Below are 12,542 nucleotides of genomic sequence, written 5' to 3'. Positions count from 1 at the left end.
GATCAAATCCTGGCCCTGCCGTTGTGACTTTAGGCTAGTTACTGCCAGCATAGAGCCTTCTTTCTTATGGGTATAATGGGGAATAATAATGACTCATCTAAAGCATTTATACAGCACTTACGTCTCATAGCAGTGTCATGTACAAAGCAAGCATCAACAAATACTAGTTATTTGTATTATTCCCAGGTTCTGAGATATCCAACTCTCTATACCTTGAGCGGTACGATCCAATATGGCACCCAGAAGCCACATATCCACATGTAGTTAATGAGCACTTGAAATGTGGCTAACCCAAGAGATGTGCTATAAGTACAAAATATATACAACATTTAATACAAAAAATAATTTAACAATAATTTTAAAATATCTCAGTTATTGTTATACTGATTGCATGTTGAAATAATAATGTTTTAGATATGTTAAGCTAGATAAAGTATATTACTAAAATTACTTTCACCTATTTCTTTGGACTTTTTTTCTTTTTGAATTTTTTAATGTGACTCCTAGAAAGATTACTGTGTGACTCATGTTTGTGACTCACATTAGATTTCTCCTGGATAGTGCTGTTCTAAGTGTGGGCCATGGAGCAAAAGCACAGGCATCTCCTGGGAGCTTAGAGATGCAGGATCCCAATCCCAGCCCAGACCTCCTGACTCATGATCTGCATTTTAAAAGATCGCCAGGTAATTTGCATGTTCATTAACCTCTGAGAAGCACTATTCCAGAGGGAAAACCAGTTAGCCTTCTATATTGTCTGCATGGCAGGGAGGGGAATCCCTTTTTACTCTGTTAGAGAAAGAAACTGGGGCCCCATCTGCCCAACTTCTTTTTTCAGACTCCACATAACTAGATGACCCTTTAAAATTCCTATACTCCCCACCTTCACCCAGGGAACTCTGTCCCTTTAGGCTGCTTTAAGATAAATTATTTAGGGCCTTACTACATAAGAAATTTTAGACATGGAAGTGGAGGGAGAAAACAAACCAATTCTGAACAGGGAAAGAGGGTGGATTTCACAGGGTATTCAGTGGGATAATAATCCCAGGCCAAATTCAAAGGCTTATTTTTAAAGAGACAAGTAACCACACAGAAAGGAAATCATACTTCATTATGAAATGATTAGAGTTCATTAAGCATCCTTTATGATGAAAGAATATGAAAATATGACCCTTGAAGATAAAGTTGAAGACGGGGATGTTTGGTATAGATAGAAAAAATGTAGGGAGTGTAGTGTGGCTAGCTTTAAATTTTGAAGGGTTTTCATACGTAAAATAGATCAATTTTAGGTAGCTCCTAAGCGCAGAGCTGGGAGAAATAGATGGAAATTAACAAGAAGCAATTCAACATAAGAGAAGTCTATGCAATAATTGGAACTTTATATGGTAATAAATTAGTTATCACTAGCATGCAATCTCAAACCACACTGAGGGACGCTTCAAAAGGAAATCACCGTGTCAGAGAAAGGTCTGCACCAGACAATCAGTCCAGCCCCTTGCAAACTGCAAACACTATGATTCCACTATCTCAGTTAGTAAAGATAACAGGAATGGTCACGACCACACTGCTAAGGTTATACTTCGACTTCTAGCCTTCACTTACATAAAGAGAGAAGGGTTAGTCTAGAGCTGAGAGACAGTCACTTAATATTAGGCAGTTAATAAATGTATTGCTACTATGTTACATGAACACAAGTAATAAAGTTTCCTGGTCTATTCCAATACTCTCCAATTAAAAGGAAACATTTCCAAGGACAGATGTGTACCTGGCTTCTCTGAAAACAGAGGTGGGTTTGAGGAAGGAGTGGGGAGTCTAGCAATTATGGAGATTATAAATGATGATACAGGGCAACCCTTTGAGCAAGTAGGGTAAGGCTACATATACTGTTAAAATATGTGAAGGAATTAGCCGTGCAACATGTGTCTTTTCAGTGACTGTCTCATCCAGGCCCTTGAAATCAACCTCACCTGCGCATATCCACAATTAGTTATGGGCCTCACCCACCTGTCAGTTCCATCCCCCAGCCCCTTGCTCTCTCCTCTATCTGTCCAATGCTACCCCCTCCCAAGGTGGCTCTTACTTGAATTATGAAGGACCTCCTTTTCTCCCCCGCCCGGCCTCAACAATCCTCTGGATAAACATCAAAACATATTCCGGTATGTCCTCTAACACCAAATATCAAGTACACTTGAACAAAAAGTTCTTTCACGTCCTACATTTTCCCCAAAATGCTCATCCATATTCTCATTTGGAAATGATCATGAGGCACTCAGAAACAGATCTATTTCATAAGTTCCCCATCCCGTGATAAAAATGGTCAACAGATAGGTAAAAAATGTTTGTAATTATAAATGGAATGAGGAAACTGCTGTGGAAAGCTGAGTTTTAAAGTATTATATAATGTTCAAAATAGGCCGGGAAGAAAAAGAAAATAAAGCTCCTTTAAGAAGCCTTCTTTCTCAGAAACGAAGACCCAACACAGCCAAAAATAAATAAATAAATAAATAAATAATTAAAAATGAATATCTGCCTATAAAAAAAAATAAAGAAGCCTTCTTTCTGACATAAAAAGAAGAAAAAAACACATTTACTTGTGACAACAGGGTCTAAATTATACTGTATAAGGTTCCCCCCCCTACTAAGGATAAAAGAGAAAGCCAGAGAAAGTCTGACTAAATTAAGATTCATAGACTGATGCCTGGTATATAGCCAGCATGTCTTTTAAGCTTTAAGCCTACCTCGAGCCATTTGGAAACTGAGTACAAAGATAATCATCTTCGTCTTTATAACAGGTTACAGATTTTCAAGGATCTTTGACACAGTATTATCATGATAGAAGTTTTCTGCAGGGTCATAAAGAAAAGCCATGTAGCTTCTGTAAGATGTAAGATGTAAGAATAACCAGGAAACAGAAACCCATAAAATCCTAGCTAAAAAACAATTAGAGTTAGCAAGTCATTAAAAGCTTTGATGCTAAAGCTGCAAACTCCACACTGAGCCTCGACATCTAAAGTTATCATTGGAACAAGTTTTTATAGGAGCTCTGTAATTCCTGGGGCTGCTTTCCAGCCCCTAGAACTTGAATAGTTGCCAAATTTAGCTGGAAAGAAAGTATTAGACTAGTGCGTATGAAGAAAAAAATCAATGTAAGTTAGTATAGATGGTGCATATTTTGTAAGCACATTAACTTTTAGGCCAGGGTAATAGGTGAAGAAAGTGGGCAATGAATAGAAGTCTAAGGCACTGGGCTTACCCTTAGGTCTGCAACGAACCAACGCTGAGGATCAGGCAAGTTCAACTACTGCAGGTCTCAATTTGCATATTTAGGATAAAAATATTAAATTGTGTTAATAATGTTCCCTAACCTTCCTCTTGTATAAGAATCACCTGTTTGGGCTTCCCTGGTGGCGCAGTGGTTGAGAATCCGCCTGCCAATGCAGGGGACACGGGTTCGAGCCCTGGTCTGGGAAGATCCCACATGCTGCGGAGCAACTGGGCCCGTGAGCCACAACTACTGAGCCTGCACGTCTGGAGCCTGTGCTCCGCAACAAGAGAGGCCTCGATAGTGAGAGGCCCACGCACCGCGATGAAGAGTGGCCACCGCTTGCCGCAACTGGAGAAAGCCCTCGCACAGAGACAAAGACCCAACACAGCCATAAATTAATTAATTAATTAATAATAAAAAAAAATAACCCCCTGATCATTTAAAAAAAAAAAAAAGAATCACCTGTTTTATCACTTTAAAAATTTACAAATTTCTAGACCCACACTAGACCCACTGAAGCAGAATGTCAGGGGAGGAGCCGAGAAACATATACATTTGACAAGTACCATAGACAATTCATATCAGCAGGTCTGTTGATAATTACTGCTTAAATGTTACCTAATTTTCCTCTCAATTAGTTCCAAGATTCCATTTCTTTTAACTCTTGCTTCAAATAATAGTTTCTCATAGCCTAAACACATAAATGTGGAAAAGTACTCTTAAATCAACAAATAACTACATAGTTTATTTAAATGAAGTTATCAGTCTTAAAAATGATAAATGTGGTTTCAAGCTTTATCCGGTCTAAAGAATACGAAATGAGTCTGACCAATTTCACAGTACATCCTAACTAGAAAAAAGGAAATTGCAGGTGTAGAATTTTGGGGAAATGATGTACCTGTAGTGTCTCCAATCAATTCTATTTCAGGGAAAGGAGACTATACAGGTAACTAGAAAAAGATAATTACATATAAACAAATTTTCTTCAGAATGTAACTAATTTTTTTCATTTGTATTTCCCACTAGTATTTGATATACCTATGAGGGGAGAATGAATACATTCTATCATCTTTAATTTATAAAAGGATAAATTGAAGCCAGAATTGAGTAACCCATCTGCCTAAGGCTAAGTATCATCATCAGTGGTACAGACAGAATTAGAATTCTATTTACTTCATTCTCAGTTCAGTATTTCTTTCCACATAATTACATTTTATCGAAGTGTAATAACTATTATCTCAATTTCGTGTACATCTGAAAATGCCCACAATAAAATGTTTTATTTTTTTTAAAGTTTGTTACCTTGAGATTAATAGGTGGCAAGTTATATGTACAAACCTTTCATTGTCTGGAGTAGAATTTCCAAAATATTAGCTCTACCAACCAACAATTTGGCAGAATCATTTAAAATTTCACATCTCAAAAACTTCTGCAGGAAAAAAAAAAAAAAAACTTCTGCAGGAGAAGCCAATCTATCTGTTACATATTTGTTTCTCTACCCTTAATAAATTCTTCTTAGAGCTTGCTGGATAAAGGTGCACATCAATAGCCCAATACTTTTACAGTTTCTGTTTGATTCAGGGAAATAGAACACATTTCCCAGAAGTCTGGATGCTGTAATTTTCAAAATAGAGAGGACATTTTCTAAATAGAAGTATCTGTTGATTGTGTGTGTTCTTTTACTGTAATAATAGCCTTTTATGAACTAACACCGCAAGATAGGATACTGTAAAATGAGGTTGCTTTTAGCTAATCAAAGATTTTGGAGAGCATGGGGCATTCTATGATTTCATATAGTGGAGATACTAGGTCTTGATTATAATCGGAAAACCAGCAGATCACTCACTATATACAATTTGTTACATTTTTCGTTGTAAGGGATATATTAACCAGTGTGTATGCATGTGTGTTGTTGTTTTGTAGGGAGAGTTTCTCCATGGATCTGTCATATTTCTGCATATCTTGTGATCAGAGATAATGACAGCTTTTGTTCCAGACTATTTTTTAAAGTATGTTTATAGAGCGAATAGCCTTGGAAGAGAAGGATAAAGTCACCCTCTAGGGCAAAGGTTGTACAGGTCTGCTTCCAGCCCATTATGAAGGACTGGGGTCTCTAAGGCTCAGTGTCTCTCTCCCCTTACACAACTCACTATGCGTGCAGGCATCACAGGCCCCTGTGTGTTGCACTATGGGAACTGGGGCTCCAGAAACCAGTACCAATGATGACATTCTGGCAACTGACATGGCTGTAACAAATGCCCTTTGTCTCTGACCAAGGGGTCTGATGTCTTCTGCCAGTATCTATGAAAAGGTTGCAGGCAAACATGCTTTCTGGCAAGTAGAATAATATCTGAGACCCTTTACTCCTCTTGAGATGTGTGTGTCAGCTATTCACATTTGAGCTTACTAATAGCTCTTGCTACAATGACTTTGCACAATTTCTTTAGAACTGTTTGTCTTTCAATTCTCTGTTTACATACTAAGAAATCCTGGAGAGTCATTTTATGACTGGTCATTTCAATTAAGTAACTGAACAGCCCTGGGGAACATTTTGAAAATGTCAAAACTTTTGTTATATGTTCTATTTATTATACCATTCCAAAATTCGCACATCTACTGCTTTTTCTGTGTCAAACTGTTGCAACAGAATGCTTAAGTCATGGTCTGTGGACTTCATCCATTAAAGTCAACTGGGATGTTTTGAATGGGATGTTTACATACCCAACTCCCAATTTCTAGGGAAGTACCAAATCTATTAGCAGTCGATTCTGAAGGCACTCGTAGAGAACTCACAGATTAGTGCCATGTTCTTGGTGACCGACTAATCTCAAGAAGATATTAACTGACACGGAGCTTAAGGAGTGACCTTTCCTATACACATCATAACAGATGCAGGGCAGTGAAGTATCTGGCCAGTGCCTGAGTCACGCCCTTCCCAGAGAGAACTGATCACATAATCTTATTAGTGAAAGAAACTTTGCTGTTGGATCATATTCTAATTTCCTCATTCTACAGATGAAGAAGCTGAACTATTTGCATTTTAATAGAAACTTTAAAAGACGTACTCCTTTCCTCTTCTGGGTTGCTTGCTTTTTAATCTTGCATTTGAAAAATACTTTTCACATACCTGGAATATAATATTCTTTATATTATACCTACAGAATTCATTTTTATGTTTCTCCAAATTGGCTTTGACCTCCTGATAGTTAAGGTTGATTTGTGCATCCCTCCATCTCTAATATTTGATACACTGTGTCACCAACGGCAGGGCCCCGATAAATGTGTGAATACACAAGAAAGTAAAGCTTTTACTGTCTGAAAAAGACAGTAATAATAACACTTTGTACTTATTGAGTGCTCAGTATATATCAGGTACTGGGCTATGATTTTTTTCTCCTTTAAATATGGATCATCTCATTTTCTCCTGACAGTTCCATTGTCATCTCCATTTTATTTTATTTTTATTCATGTATTTATTTTTAGCTGCACCGCATGGCACATGGGGTCTTAGTTTCCTGACCAGGGATCGAACCCTCACCCCCTGCATTGGAAGCACAAAGTCTTAACCACCGGACCATCAGGGAAGTCCTGTATTATCTCCATCTTACAGAGGAGAAGAGTGAAGGCTTAGAGAGGCTATGTGACCTGTCCAACATTATATAGGTAGGAAACAGGGGAGCTGGTGCTCAAACATGGCAATCCCAACTTCAGTGCCTAAATTCTTAATTAGAAGCTAATTGGACCTCTGTACCCCCTAACATCATACTATATACCCATATATTCACAAGGACCACACACCCTCTTGTTTAATTTTAGTAAACCCCAAGTATTGGTTTATTTCTCGGTAGAGAAAGGGTTTGAGTAGGCAGAATAATGTCTAAATCTTATTCCCTACTACCTGTGATACATTATGTTACATGGCAAAGGGGAAGTAAGTTGGTGTAGAATTGAGATTCCTCATCAACTGACTTTGAGATGGAGAGATTATTCTAGATTATCAGGTGGGACCAATGTGATCACAAGGATCCTTATAAGTGGATGAGGGAGGAATAAGGGTCATAGAAAGACATCTGAAGATGTTGCCAGGTAGCTCTGAAGACAGAGGAAGGAGTCATGAACCAAGAAATAAGGGGTCCTCCCGAAGCTGGGAAAAGTGAGGGATGGATTGTCCCTTAGAGTCTCCAGAAGGAACACAGCTCTGTTCACATCTTGATTTTAGCCCAGTGAGACCCATTTCACACTTCCGGCCTCCAGAACTGTTAGATAATCAATTTGTGTTGTCTTAAGTCATTACGTTTATTACAGCATCAATAGGAAATTAATACAGGGGTAATTAATTAATAGAAAAGAATACCTGTGGCAGAGACAGCGAGCTGCCCCTCAGAGATCTGTGTTTCTCTTCCAAAGTGTACAGCCATTGCTAGAAAATGGCTGCTTAGCCAGGGGATTCCCCCTTCCCTCACTCTTCTTCATTGAAACAGGGACACAATGACTAGTCTCTTAAACGTACTGTGCAAGAGTATCAGCTCTGAATCAAGATGTTTAAGATCTGGGTCCATGATTCTCCTGCTCTTTGCTGCCTAGGTGACTACGCGATGCTAGCCTCTAGCCGCAAGATGGAAACTCAAGCACAGAAAGGTCAACTAACTTGCTCAATGCCACACCATGTGGCTGGAAAAGAATGAGTGGAAGGGAGGGTGCAGCCAGTTGAGGCTGGAGAGGTATGCCAGGGCCAGATCGTACATGGCTATGTGAGAGATGTTATGAACTTTTAATTCAGAGGGAGTCACTGAAGTCATTTTGCATGGGAGCAACAGACTCAGATAAGCTTTCTTGTAAAGTTGCTTCAGCTGGAGTGTGGAAAAGAAAAATAATAATAGCTCGTAGTTATTCAGTGCTTATTGTATAAGGCTCTGTTCTAAGTGATGTGTAAGGGCGTGTGTTCATTTAGTCCTCAAGGCACTCTCTGAGCTAGGAATGATCATCATCCCCACACAGCTTGTAAGTGACACAGTGAGAATGTGGACAGAGGTAGCGTGTCTGCAGAGACCACGTGCTAAACCACATTAAATATGCCCCACTCTATTTATATGGGGGTAAGAGTAGAAGGAGGGAAATAAGTCAGGAAACTATTACAGTAGTTCAAATGAGAAATAATGCTAGAAGGGAGATAGAAATAAATAGAATAAACAAACAAACAAACAAAAAAATAGTAGAGTTGTAACCAAGCAGGACCCTGTGGGCCTTCCCAGAACAGTCCCGTCCCCCTTATCCTCTGCTTTAGCTCCTCTATGCAGTATCTAGATAACTGTATCTGATGCATGTTTCCTGAGTTGCTTTATAGATGCTAAAACCCCACCGAATGGAAGAAATTAACTACTTGATGACCATGAGCACATAGTCCCCAGACCTACTGGCACCTGAGGATTGATACCGTTAACCCCTGTGTCACTGCCCTGTTACCTCACCATCAACCAATCGGAGAATTATGCACAAGCTGATCACATGCCCTGGGACTCCCCTCGCTCACCTTGTCTTTAAAAATGCTTTGCCGAAAGCCATAGAGGAGTTCAGACTTTTTGAGCGCTAGCTGTCCCAGATACCCTGTACAGCGCCTTACAATAGACGCTGCACTTTCCTTCACCACAACCCAGCATCAGTAGATTGGCTTTACCACAAGTGGGCGAGCGGATCCAAGTTTTGGTTCAATAACAGAACTAACAAAACTTGGTGACAGACTGAGTGTGGGCAAAGAGGTGAATGACAGTGAAATGCCAAGGGTATTGCCCAGGTTTTTAGCATGAACATTTGGCAGCAGGAGAGACAATATACTGAAGTTTGGAACCCTGGGAAAGAATCTGATATGGGGTTGAGCAGAACAATGAAAAGTACAATGTGGGAACACTGCATTTAAAATGCTATAGCTTATTCAAAAAGAAATATCTGGGTTCAGTACTGAGCTTCAAGCCTAAAAGAATTGGGACAACTCAGGTACATTTCATCAACAGTTTGAAATAAAATCAAAGTCTTAGAAAAGCAGGCCTTGAAAGAATAAAATGAACTACAATTATATTCCACATGGAGACACAGAGAATCTTAAAATTAGAAGGGGTATCACAATTCAGCTGCTTTTTCAGCTTTTCTCTTGATATGGAATTTTTTTTTTAAAGCAAAGGGTCTTTTATTTATTTATTTATCTATCTATTTATTTATGGCTTCATTGGGTCTTCGTTGCTGCGCACAGGCTCTCTCTAGTTGTGGTGAGCGGGGGCTACTCTTTGTTGCGGTGCACAGACTTCTCAGTGCACTGGCTTCTCTTGTTATGGAGCATGGACTCCAGGTGTGTGGGCTTCAGTAGTTGTGGCTTGAGGGCTCAGTAGTTGTGGTGCCTAGGCTTAGTTGCTCCGCGGCATGTAGGATCTTCCCAGACCAGGGATTGAATCCGTGTCCCCTGCCTTGGCAAGCAAATTCTTAACTACTGCTCCACCAGGGAAGTCCCTTGACATGGAAATTGATTCTTCTCTCCATTATTGAGAAAATGGCCAGAAGACACAAAGAGTAATTTAACCATTCTTAAACACACAGAGATCTTACTAAGTGACTCTTCCCTCCTGAGGACAGAACCTGGTGTGAAGTTCAAATTAGAGCATGGAAAAATGCTAATGACTAAAATAAATTGGTGAGAAAGTTGTGAAACTTTCCTGCAGGAAGAGCTGGACAATAAGTGGATATTTCTTCTAGGTCCTACTTGCATTCACATATTCAGCAAGGCTGGAGAAATAGATTTGGAAGGGATAACTTTGTTTCAGAAATTGCACTGCCAAAAGGAACCTCATTACCTCTTGGCCCGGTGTTCAAGAAAAATCTAATCCAGCTGACAAAATGAAGTTTAGTGAGACACCCAACTAAAGATTGTAAATGCACTAGTCTCAGCAGTTTTTTTCCAAATGCAATCTTCAACTCTGAAAAGAACTTAACTGTTCATTAATGAAGTGCAGGTGTATGTGAACGATTGCAAAGAAGACAAGAGCTGATCCAATGTGAAAAGAAACGCCTGAAACTGAATGGTAAGACCAGATGCAGGGGTTTGTATTCATTTGTTCAAGAAATACCTACTGAGCTCTTCCTCCTTTTGCTGGACGATGTACTGACTGCTGTGAAGTCGACCACAGGTACTGAAAATGTTGTTGTTCTCAAGATTTATGCCAGATGAAAAGAAGAGGGAAAGGATGAGGAACAGGAAGAAATGAAAAAAAAATTGGATGATACATAAAAGAAGAGGAAGGAAAATGAGGTTGAGGGAGGAAAAAAAGAGAAGGAAAATGAAAGAGAAAAAGAAGAGCTTTTACAGCTGCCACCATCCTTCAGGCTCATACTATGTCTCATCTAGATTATTATAATAAATCCTTAAAAATAGCATCTCTCATTCTTTCTTTCAATACATACTCATTGAGTTTTTTTTTTTTTAAAGGTAGATGCTGGAGTATCTATTTATTTATTTATTATTTTTTTATGGCTGTGTTGGGTCTTTGCCTCTGTGTGAGGGCTTCCTCCAGCCGTGGCAAGCGAGGGCCACTCCTCATCGCGGTGCGCGGGCCTCCCACTATCGCGGCCTCTCTTGTTGCGGAGCAAAGGCTCCAGACGCGCAGGCTCAGCAATTGTGGCTCATGGGCCCAGCTGCTCCACGGCATGTGGGATCTTCCCAGACCAGGGCTCGAACCCGTGTCCCCTGCCTTAGCAGGCAGACTCTCAACCACTGCGCCACCAGGGAAGCCCATACTCATTGAGTTTTGTTGTCGCTGAGCCCTCTAGAAAATAGAGCTTATGATGTGAATTAAGGTGTTAATATTTTATCTGGGAATTCCCTGGCAGTCCAGTGGATAGGACTAGGTGCTTCCACTGCAGGGTGCATGGGTTCAATCCCTGGTCGGGGAACTAAGATCCCACATGCCACAGGGCACAGCCAAAAAAAAAAAAACACTTTCTTTGCAAGTTGCAAGGCAAGGAGGCAGTGACAGGCGAAGCAACAGGAGTAAAGCAAGGAAAATATGAAGCAATGCTATGCAATGTGTTTTGCTGGCTACCATTTTATTGGGTTGGCCAAAAAGTTCGTTCGGGTTTTTGGTACCATCTTATGGAAATACCCGAATGAACTTTTTGGCCAGCCCAATACAATAAAACACAAAGATATATAGGCCAGATTTGTGTATTTGGAAAACCGGATTTCTCTGGAAGGATTAAAAAGAAGATATTGGAATAATATACAGGTGCACTGGGAATAGCCTGGCTCCCTCCTAAATCATGTTTCCCTTGGGTGACGTTTCACTCCTCAAGGAGCTAAGTCTCCTAGCCTTTCAGGTTGTATCTCCTAGGTTGAACTACCGGCCCCTCAACTGCTACTCAAGAAGCCAGATCCCAGGCACTACAATATGCTGTTTTATCCAAGTCTGAAAATGTACTGAGAACCACGTCCTTGTAGAGCATTGGCCAAGAGAAAGAAAGACAAAGGTGGTAAAAGAAACATGAGAAGGGGCAAAGCTTCAGTTCAAGCATCTTTTATTTACCAGATACTGTGCTAAGTGCTGGGAAACTAACAGTGAACAACACAGATGAGGTCCCCAACATCACAGACCTTGCACGGTAGCCTGGTTAACAGCACACACAAGCAGTGCAATCACAATGCAGTGAAATAACGTGACTGGGGAGCAGAAAGCCTATGTCATCTCAAAGGATTCCCAGAGGAAACAATTTCTAAGAAGTAGAGGTTATCCAGGTGATAGGTCAGAGCTAGGGAGAAGTTCATGAGGGTGAAGGGGAATGAGGGAAACCTTAGGATCATGGTCAGTGGTCAGACAGAGACTAGCTCCAAAGGTCTAGAATGTTAAAAAAAAAAAAAAAAAAGTTTAGTATTGTTGGAGCTCAGAGTGTTGCACAGGGATAGAGAGGGTAATACTTCAAGTTCTAGCATCTCATGACCATTATAAGGCCAAAGACCATAGCCTAGAATTCTGTCTCTACCCTAAATCCATGGCCCTTACCTTCATCCACTCCATATCCATTTCCAACTTGATTACTGGTTTTACTCTAAATATGTTCTATGACTTTCCACTTCTGTGTCTTTACTCACATGGTTTTCTTCACCTGGGATTCTGTCCCCTTCATATGAACCCCTGTCTAAAGCATGCCCTTCTGCTAAGGCCCATGTAAAAGCTTTCTTCTTAACAAACATACCCTATCGCCCTCACATCTCACTGGTTTAGCCTCCCCTTCCCTAAAATTC

At 40.1% G+C, this 12,542-nt stretch overlaps 1 protein-coding gene across 1 annotated transcript in view; it reads right to left on the bottom strand.

Moving 5' to 3' along the window:
* THSD7B (thrombospondin type 1 domain containing 7B) overlaps window positions 1-12,542 on the bottom strand; it is a 1,122,472-nt gene that overhangs the window by 525,730 nt on the left and 584,200 nt on the right. The window lies entirely within an intron of this gene.

The sequence above is a fragment of the Balaenoptera acutorostrata genome, chromosome 8, assembly GCF_949987535.1.
Source record: "Balaenoptera acutorostrata chromosome 8, mBalAcu1.1, whole genome shotgun sequence".
Classification (NCBI taxonomy): domain Eukaryota; kingdom Metazoa; phylum Chordata; class Mammalia; order Artiodactyla; family Balaenopteridae; genus Balaenoptera; species Balaenoptera acutorostrata.
Note: the sequence above shows the minus strand (reverse complement) of the source record. Positions and strands in the feature narration are given on the sequence as shown.